At 40.9% G+C, this 10,814-nt stretch overlaps 1 protein-coding gene across 1 annotated transcript in view; it reads right to left on the bottom strand.

The window, feature by feature from the left end:
* Positions 1-6,547, bottom strand: part of LOC105292456 (adhesion G protein-coupled receptor L3) — a 610,351-nt gene extending 603,804 nt beyond the window's left edge. The window contains exon 1 of the mRNA XM_023530910.1: positions 6,031-6,547. The gene's annotated coding sequence lies outside the window, so the exon portion shown is untranslated. The remainder of the gene's footprint in view (positions 1-6,030) is intronic.
* Between the last annotated feature and the right edge of the window lie 4,267 nt (positions 6,548-10,814).

The following is a 10,814-nucleotide window of genomic DNA, read 5'->3' as shown; positions in this document are numbered from 1 at the left end:
TAATGTATAAATATACCTGTAAATTTTTCAAATAGACATTAACAGCCTTTCAGAAGTATTACAGTTTACCAGTTTAACTTAAGCATCTAGTAAAACTAATCTCTATGTGGAGCTTCTGTTACTCATTAGGCATATTACCACTCACAAACAAATTGAACTATAGTATATAATTACCCCATGGATCCTTTTCACTGAAAATGGCCTGTTGTGATGCTTAGATAGTGATTAACAGACTAAGAGTGTACTGAGTCGTCTTGATATCACTTCAGAAAAGTGATTTCCTCTCTAATAATTCCCAAGATACATAAATATTCAATTAGGGTCTTTGAAATCTAGTTTTAATTGGGCATTCATACTCTAACCAACTACAGACTTAGCCCAAGCTAAGAAAGGTATTTTATTAATTCATACCATAAAAAAAGTCCCAATAACTCTTCATGATTTTTAAAGTAGGAATATAAAATAAAGTCAAAATTATCTTTCATATAAAATTTTCAAATTTAAAGCATTTTAAGGCATGCTCTAAAGCAATGAGGTAAAACATAACTACATATATGAATCACAAGAGGAGTTGATTAGTGTTTCCTGGGGCCCTATTATTGTTATTATTAACTAGGAGATCTAGTTAATAATAACAATAATAATAATAATAATCAACAACAGCAGCAGCAGCAGCAGCAGCAGGAAAGAGTTGCATACATATTATTGTGTGCCCATACCTGTTTTAAGTACTTTATATTTTCTCATTAAATCTTCACAACAATCTATGAATTAAGTACAACTGTTACACCCATTAAAACATATTAGGAAATTGAAGCATAGAGAAATCTGGTATCTTGTCCAAAGTCAAAAAATTTATCAAACCTAAGCAAACACGCCAGAGTCCCTTCTCTTTGTCACCACACCATTCTCTCTCTCCAGATATCAGAATATCAAGACCTAGGGCCTAGATTTTAATTTTTCCCAGTAGCTCTTTTGCTACTGTCAGCAGATCAAGCTGGAGACCTTGTAGCTTTAAAGTTTCCATTTCACTAACTCTGAACCAAAAAAATTAAAAACAAGCTTTCCATTTTGGGAAAAAAATAAAGATAATGTCAAATAATAAATAAAAATTTCCATCATGCTCGTGTCTTGTTACTAAAGCTTGGACAATCCACTTGTTTTCTCAGTCTAGATGCCTCCCTGTATGGTCAGATGAGGTGACACTTGTGCATATAAGAAAGCAGATTTTAGAAAAATCAATTGTCAGGGACTGTGAGACTCTCTGGTCCCAGGACCCTTTTACATACTTAAAAACTGATGACCTAAAGCAACTCTGGGTTGTGTTGATATTTATTTATTAACAGTCAACAGTTAAACTGGGAAAAATTTTAAACAAGAATGCACGAGCATACTTGCCATATGTCATCAGAGCAATGATGTCATCACATATTATGCACTTGGTAATGTATGAGAGTGAAAGGCAAATAACATCTTAGCATTATTATAAAAATGTTTCCTCTTAACAGATCCTCTGAAAGGGTCTCAGAAACCCACAGGTTTCCCCAGAATACACTTTGAGAAGAAAGATCATCTGCTCTACAAAATAACTGACATAGAAGTTTTACCAGACAGAAATATTTAATTGGGTGACTTATTTTTCCATCCCAGAGATAATTTTCACACGCAAAAAAAGATTACCACCAACAATATTCTCAAATAATATGGACCGAATATGAACTTCTTCTAATATTAAGTACTCACTTTTATGAAGAAATTCATTCATGTTAAATTCTTGTTTTCAGTGTCAATGAGACATAAGCAATACATAAATTATTAAGATTTATAGAATCTGTTATGATCAAATATAGAAAGAACTCTCCCTTTTTACCCACTTCATAAAACAAATGGAAAAGTTCGATTGCTTCAGAGTAGTAATGCTAATTTTTTAAATATATTTTGTATTTGTGAATATATAAGCATGTCACAATTCTAAAAACAAAATTACACCTGGTTACTTATGCAGTAGTAGGATTAATTAATTGGACCACATAGACACTTAGAGCACTGTAATGACATTAAAATATTTGGGGAAAATACACATAACTTAGGACTCATAAATGCTATCAAGAGGCATACTTACTTTCTCAAAGTAGCCAATAAACAGCAATATCAAAATCTCAATGAATGAAAATCTGGATTTTTCTCCCCACTGATAGATAACTCTAAATACACACACACACACACACACACACACACACACACAGATAACAAAGAGAAAATGTCAGAAGGACCTTACTCATATTTGAATATTTTACATTTTATTATAAAATAGGATATTCCATAAAGAAACACATTTGCATAAAAGAAAAAGACATAAATGTAATAGTAATCTAAGCATAAATATGTCCTTGCAGGCAAACAAATGCTAAATTACAATACAGCTTTTGTCTTTAGGGTTCCTCCCCATGTGAGCAAATGCATATTTTGAATGTAATGCAAATCTAAGAAATCAAAGGGAAAATATCCATTTGTGAAATTTAAGGAAAGAGCATTTAACTCCAACTGCTCTAGCCATTCATACCATGCTAAATTAAGGCTAAATAGCATTTCTCAAAAACACTTTTTATTCTTAAACACAAAAATCAAAATCAGTTTTCCTTACTGAATTCCGGACGAAAAATAAAATGCCCCACTTCTAAAAGCAACTGCCACTCATAAGTAGTAGCCCTTTTCAAAGAGAGTTTTAGCCAGTGGTTAAAGTGGTCCAAATAAAATTTTAAAAACAATTCAGTCTAGCATTGTGTATATTATTTGACTAACTTTTTAGGTTTTTGTGTGTGTATTTTTTTTTCTTCTATTGAGGATTTCCTTGGCTATTGCTCACCAAACGTATATCAAGTTTATCAAAATTTTGCCTTTCCTAATTGGTAGAAACAATGCCAGGCACAATAGCTGGAACTAGTAATTCTCATACTATTATTCCTAGTGAAAGGAATAGTTAAATCTCCAAAATGTAAGAAGATCATTATGAAGAAAATCATTTCTAAAAGACTCTCCATTCATATTTTGAGAGCACTCTCAACTTGAAGGATAATCACACCAAGCAACTTAAAAGAAGACATCAAAAGCAATTCTCCATCAGGCAAAACACATGTGGGCTTATCACTCCGGGCCAATGATGCCTGATGCAGCCTAACATGTCTTTCTAAAAAATGGAAATAGTTCACATAAACCTTTATACTAAACATTCCTTCTACCCCGAGTTCATAGAAATAGTCCAGTTAACCATATACATCAATGGAGCAGGTTATTGAATATTCAGTGATAAAGTGCTAATGAATGGCATTCAAGCACTCTGACACATTCACCTTCAGCTAAAGACAGCACAATACACTGACAGACACAGTTCTAATGACATCAGGACCTGTGGAATGTATGACTGCTAGGAAACACATGCTGCTAGGAAACAAAGAACAGATCTGATCAAATCTTCTAATGTAAGAACTGGGAATCATGGTGATTAGATCTTCCAAAATGAGAGGACAAGTATGCTTTAATCTTCAGAAATATTTGCAAGTGTAGACTTTAATACATATCCTGTAGAAATGAAACAATTATATGAAGCTAGATTCTCATGAATCAAATCACAATTCTCTAAGTTCTCTCTTAAGATGACCACTACCAGCAGTATCACATTAAAAAAAAAAAATAACTTAAAATCAGATATCAATGAGTCTGTACTCCTTTTTTTTAACCTAAGCATTTTCAAGATATTAGAAAATCTAGAAATTATAGTACCAAAGTACCCTTTTACATTTACAGTGCTATACTTTTTAAAACAAAATAAAGCATAGCCATTGGCAACAAACACCAAAGCAGTCAGAGCTAACCTACAACTAAGGAATTTAATACCTTTTAATTATTGAAACTGAAAAGCAGTTTCAACTTTTAAAAATTGTTTATCTTTGTATAGTTTTAACCCTTGCTTTGGTTACAAAAAAAAAAAGTGAAACAAAGCTGAGAGATACTTTAAAACAAGTATCTTTTTAATTCCTATACAAATTATCTGAAAATCCCTTCCGTGATACTGTAAAAGAACTGATGATTCTATCTGTAATCCACAAACAAACTGGGCGCTAGAACTCCAGGTCATTTAGTATCATTTCATATTTAAAAATATACCAGGGAAATCTGGTGTACTCTGTTTAACCTAATAGGGAAATAAAAAAATATTCTCCTAATTAAAATTACTCAAGAAGTGTTTCTTTATAGACTCTAAAATGACATTTAACTAGTGTTGCTAACCCATATGACACTAAATTAGCAGACTGTCTATTTACTTCAGAGCAAAACACAGAAGGCAATTTTTCCTTCCTGCCAGAGTCTATGCTTCTCCTCATTTCCCCAGCAGCTGGCTGGAAGGATGTAACAGCAGAGGTGCAAGAAGGCTTATACTTCCTAATGAGTAATCCACCCAAGAAAGTAAACACAACAGGCACCACTAGGTTTGGTGGAAAGGAGACTCTGGCAGGACTGCTAACACCGTTGTTTACTACGTGCTCTAACTACCGCAGGCAGGAGCACACACAGGCACAAGGAGGAGACACCCAGAGGTGGCTTGCACGCCTCGAGTTAGCCCAATTGCTCTGATATCTCTGGCCATAAATAAAGCAGCACACGTTTCTACCGGGGCGAGTGAAGTGGCCAGAGAATTCCAGGCACAAGGGGTTATGCTGGCTTGACTCAATTGTTTCAGTAAACCGAAGAGATGATTACTCTATCCCTTGATCCTCCAATCTGGGGTGAGTCGGAGCGCTGCACCAGGGATTCTCACGCGCTGCACGCATCTAGCGGAGGTGCTCCTCTCTGGGGGAAAGGGGACAACTGTGGGGCTTCCCCGATACTCCTATGGGGTCCCCGTGGCCTCCTCAAACCAGATTTTCCAGTTTAGAGGATCCCAGGTGATTTCAATAAGCAAGCTCAGCTTAAGTAGCAACAGCTCTGCCATCCGCGCAAATATCGCCCGGCCATTCCCAGAGCGCACAAACGCGCACACACAGACACGCACAGCAGACAACTAACCCTGGTAGCGAAGGTCGCCCCCCGCCCTCTCGAGCTAACATACACACCCACCCACCTATACTGCCGTGGAGCCTGGCATGCTGAGCCCCTGAGCTTCAGCGGCGGGGGCGCGGTGGCACTGACGCTTGGAGACACCCGGAGCCTCTCCTCCTGTAAGGTCTGGGACGCCTGCCCTCCTACCTGTAACCCAGTCAACCGCGGCCACCAATGCTCTGCCCACCCCGCCCCGGCTGCCCGGATTCCTGCAATACCGCCCTCCGCCCTGTGTCCACTCCCAACACCGAGCCGCCCCGGGCCACCCACGAAAGTAGCAGCTTTCTCCAACCAAACCGCCTAACAAAGACCGGGCAAGCAGGTCTAAACCAAACTGCCGTGAAGGGGACACAACGGGCGGGGTGGGTGCGGGGAGGTAGCGCAGCTCTACCACTCAGGGACGCGACCTGGGCAAACGCATGCACCACAGATCCTCCAGTCAGGCGTCTCTGGAGGACTCATCACCCCGTAGTTCCCATCACCCCGAGCCCAGCTCCTCACCCGGTGTCTGTCGGTCCTCCAGCCTGCTCCCGCCTTCAGCGCTGGCTCCCAGGAGGCGTAGAGAAGGCGCCCCCTGGTCTGCCTTTCAGCCCCCTCCAGAGGATGACACTGGGGTGAGAGAGGAGGGAAAATTCCCGGGGTGGAAACCGTTCCCATTCCCCAGCGTGTTGGACTGCAAATGCGCGGGGTCCGCTCTCCCCTTATCCCGCTTGGCCGCAAAATCGCCCAACAGCTGGGAAAACCTCGAACCCGTGCCAAACCCCAGGGCTCACCAGGCAGGAGGCTCCCTTCACGCCCCGCATCACAATCAGATGAGTGTGTGTGTGGGCGAATGTGTGAGTGGGAGGTTGAGTGTGCGTGAATTCTGCAACTCTCCGGTTGCCCGCCCGGCAGACGCCGGCCACCACTATTAGGAAGAGTGAGAAGAATTACCTTTCGTAACCGCCGGTCCCTGAGATTGTCCCATCAGTTGCTCAACAACCTGCAGCCGGGTGCAGTTTCCACAATCCAGCCATAGAGCCCGGGGCAAAATACCGACCGGCCCCAGTGAAGACACCCCCACCACACGCGGCAAAGGATGATAACCAAAGCTCAGAGAGGCAGCAGGAGGGTGGATACCCCAGCCAAGGAAACAACAAAAAGTCTCTCTTTCCTCCTTTTCTTCTGCTACACAGCCACGGAGAAAGGGGAAGGGAAAAAAAAAAAAAAAAAGAACCAAATGCTCGTCTTCCTTTACGTTTCCTATCTTCACACGCACTGAAGGGGTAAAAACGGAGCCAAGAGAGAGGAGGGTTCAAATGTCTCTCCCAGTCCACAGTTGCACAACTTCGGAGTCAGGCTCTGTCTCCAGCAGCAGCCGAGGGACCCGAGCGGCAGCTATTAACATGCGGCAGTCATAGCTGGGGCTGCTTCTGCTTCTGCTGCTGCTGCTTCTGCTGCTGCTGCTGCTGCTGTTGCTGCTGCTGCCGCCGCCGCCGCCGCCGCTTAAGAAAAGACGCTGCTGAAGAGACCAAAAATCTTCCACCATCCCCCCAGCCGGTCTTTATATCCAGTTCTCCCACCCCACCCCCTTCTCTTTCTTTTTCTTCTTCTTCCTTTCCCTCTCCTTTCCGTCTGGAAGCGAGATCGATGGAATAGGTAGGGGCAGCCACGAGGGCCAGGGGTGGGTTCTTCTCCGCCAAACCCTCCTCTTTCTTCTTCTCCCGAGGTTCTCTCCCAGCTGAGAGTCTCCTCCGGTGTCCGCACCCTGTGCTGAGACCGGGAGCGAGGGCCACGCAAACTCCTTCCCCAGTGCACAGCTGGGGCGCGCAGGCGGAGCCGGCGCCGGGCCGCTGAGGGCTGCGTCCCGGGGGCCGCAGAGCCCCAAGCCCGGGGGTTGGCTGATTAGCTCGCCGGCCGGACCCGGCAGCTGCGGGCATGTGGGAGCTTCATTGCGCGGCCCCAGGCTCCGCGCCGCCGCCGCCGCCGCCGCCTCTTCGGTTCTTTCTCTTCTTCGACTCCCAGAGAGCGAGCAAGGCTCTGGCGCTCTCCAGACACGCACACTCACACGCGCACACACGAGAGAGCTCCTGCCAAAGCAAACCGTGCAACCCGCGCGCGCGCACAACCAGAGAAAGAGGACGGAGGCAAAAAGAGAAGAAAGAAAAGGGAGGGGGCGAGTCACAGGCAGCAGCAGCAGCTGCCGGAGCGGAGGCAACAAGCAGTCCCGGGAAAGCCAGCAGCGGCAGCAGCGGCGCCCACCCGGACCATTAGCAGCATCTGCATCCCCGCTCCTGGGAACTGGGGCAAGAGGTGCTGGGCAAGCAGGCGACCGCGCGACGCGCCGAGAGCCTGCCGGAGAGCGGGTACGCCGGGGCCGTGCAGCCTGCGCTCGGCGGACGTAGCCGGGGCCGAAGCCAAGGCCAGAATGAGCCGCGGGCAGGCGAGCTCCAAGAGCGACGAGAGCAGGGGAGGGGGCTCGCGCCGGGGGAAGGGGGCGGCAAGCAAAACCCGGATCTGGAGTTCGCTCGGGCTCCACCGCGCGGGCTCCACCTAGCAGCTCAGCAAACGCTTGGAGGTGGGAACGAAAGGGCTGCTACAAGAGGCTTCCCTTTCAGGGTTTGTCAAACAAAGGGTACCTCTCCTCGAGGCTTTGAGACACGCTCTGCGCTCGCTCGCGCTCGCTCTCTCTCTCTCTCTCTCTCTCTCTCTCTCTCTCTCTCTCTCTCATCTCGTCCTCCACTCCACCCCAGGTGAGTAAAAGATTGAAAGTCCTGCTAGGTACAGATTATTTCATATTTTCATTGTGCAGGTATCGAGTCCAGCGTGTTTACTGCCTTTGGTTCATTTTCTGTTCTTCAAACTTACCTCAATGTACAAGTTCATTGCAGACTTTAAAGTATCCTTCTCTGAAAATCGGATGTGAGGATTCAATGATTTTATTTCATAACATCAATAAAAATTACCATAATGGATATAGGAAGGTGCCGATTCCAAAGTAATACCTTCTGATAGAGGAAATGTCTGCTCAAGTTAACTGAGTGACCTTGGTCAATTACTGACTCTTTGTGCCTTCTTCTTTAAATGAGAGGGTTAAGTAGGTAATTTCTAAGGTCTTTTCCTGCTCTAAAATTTCATGATTTCAAATGGATATGATGTTGTTTTCCCTATCAGTAAATTTGAGTTATGATTATGAGAGAAATTATATGCATCCAATAAGTACATTATACCCAAATTGTATTGGGATGTTTATATTCAGAATGATCTAATACCCTCCCAGAGCTCTTAAGGAGGTAACTTCAACCTCAGCATATCTGAAGAACCTAAAACCTCATTAGAATTAACAGACCATACCCAATACAAGAGACTATAAAAATCTCATTCATTCTTCAATCTCAATTCCAGTGCCAACTACTCCAAGAAGCCTTTTCTCATCAAATCCAATCAAAATCATCACCCCTTCCATTATATTCCCATAGCACTTTGGTGATATCTCTACAATAACACTTATTTCATTCTACTTTTTTTCATGTTTTTTTGAAAATAGTTGCTTGTCTGTATTCATCCTCAGTTTATAAGATCTTCCTTGAATGGAAATTCCAAATTGTAATCATCTGTGTAACATTATTTTACTCTGTATCTACAGTACTTTGCACATTGTAATTCCTTTAAAAAAAATGGGAGGGGGTTTAATGATATTGCTGAGTTCTGACCAACTAGATTTTCACAGGCTCAAGTTAGGCTACTTGAATTTGTCTAATATGGAGCATCCAGAAACTCTCCTGACTACTTAACGAAAATATAAACTGACATCTGGAGTCACTTGTTACTTAAATAATTTTGGAAAGAGTAGACACTAGCCAATTGTGACAAGAGTCTCTTATTTATAAAGTAGGCAAAATGGAAACTACTCAATTCATCTTCCAAATGAATGCAAAAAAATATTAAATAATGGAATGCACAATGAAAGGTGCTGTATAGATATTAATCGTTATTACTAGTAGCAGCAGAAATATAAACAGGAACTAGAGACCAGTTTTTTAGAATCAAATTTCTCACAACTTGACAAATGTGGAAGGATATGGAAAAAGGATGGAATTTCAAAATGGAATTAATATATTTATCAATATATGAAACATATTAACTGAAAACTAACCATATTAAGTTAAATAATTAAATATGAAACATTAGCTAAAAAGTAAACATTTAAGTTAAATGTGTGATTCTAAAGGAGTTAACCACAAATAAGATTAAAAAAAAAACAAAACAAAACAGAATAATGATGGGAAAAGAACCAAATAGGAAAAAAATAAAAGTGATTAAAAATAACTTATGGTTAAAGAAAAGCAGGAAAAGAGAATAAGTTAATTTTTTATATGATTTAACCAAATGTTAGGATAGCAATTTTTATAGCAGCTACCTATTTTTATACTCAAACTTCATACTTTAGTGTCATTTTTAATCTGATGAGCATAGTCTTTCATATTTGATTTAAGATATAATGTCCCACATTATTGCCAGGAAATTCTTCACTCTTGCCGATATTTTTCTAAGGTGAACCTTCCACAAAAATAAAACCAAGTAAATTATATGCCCTGTTTTCAATACAAGTATATTTAACACCCTCTATTCAGAGACAAGATAGCATCACGGATATTTGAGAAAAGATGCTATTATACACAGTAACTCTGTGTGCTAGAGTAGTTTTTGAAAAAAGATGTCACTTTAACTCCATTAAAGTCAAATAAAAAATCAATATTTACCAAATTGAAAGGAACGTCCCAAAATTTTAAAAAATCTAAATATCCAATCAAATTGGATGACTAAAATTAAAATATTTTAATAACTACTAAATTTTCTGACCAAAAACTCTTTTCAAATTAATAAGAAATATAGTAAGATCTCCAATGACATGAAAGTTAGTAAAGAACATAGATAATCTGTTCACAGTAAATACAAATGGTCAATAAATATAAGGAAATATGTTCTACTTATACAAACCCAAATATATAAAAATATATACAGCCATCAGATTCTTCATGTTTCACCCATGAAACTAACTGAAAAGTAACAGTGCCCTACTACTGAATTCTAACAAAAGTATATTGAGACAGGCATGCTACTATGTACACTGACATAATTTTCTAGAAAGAACATTGACAGTATATATCAACTGCCTTATAGAATATATACATCATTAATTCAGTGTTTCTACTTTCAGATATCCCTTCTACAGGAAAAAAAAAAAAGACAGGTATGGATAAGGATTTTATACAATGATATACATCTCAGTCATAATTGTTATGTAAGGGGAGTAAGTATGTAAAGTATGTAGATATTCATAGCGATTTTGTTTTTTCATACTCAGTAAAAGCCTCTTATCTGATTGGAATTGGTAGTTAGTTAATGTGAAAAAAAGTTGGTTAAAGCAAAAAATTATTTTTAAAGATGATTCGTACATTTTATATTAACAAGGATTCATTTTGTCTGTGAGCAACAGAAACACAAAATAACAGCAACCTAAACAAGATAGAAGTTTATTTTTCAAATGAAAGTCTGCAGTTGGTGATCCAAGGACTGCTCTGGCCTTCCAAAACATCAGGAAGTGAAACAGACACCTCTGTCTTCTTGCTCAGGCACCTGTGACCTTTAGTCCCAATTCCAGTTCTAGTAATCATGCCTACATTGCAAGAGCAAAGAAGCAAAGGAAGAAAAACAAAGGCTTACTCACACCAGAG

This window comes from Pteropus vampyrus, unplaced genomic scaffold, assembly GCF_000151845.1.
Source record: "Pteropus vampyrus isolate Shadow unplaced genomic scaffold, Pvam_2.0 Scaffold57, whole genome shotgun sequence".
Classification (NCBI taxonomy): Eukaryota; Metazoa; Chordata; class Mammalia; order Chiroptera; family Pteropodidae; genus Pteropus; species Pteropus vampyrus.
Note: the sequence above shows the minus strand (reverse complement) of the source record. Positions and strands in the feature narration are given on the sequence as shown.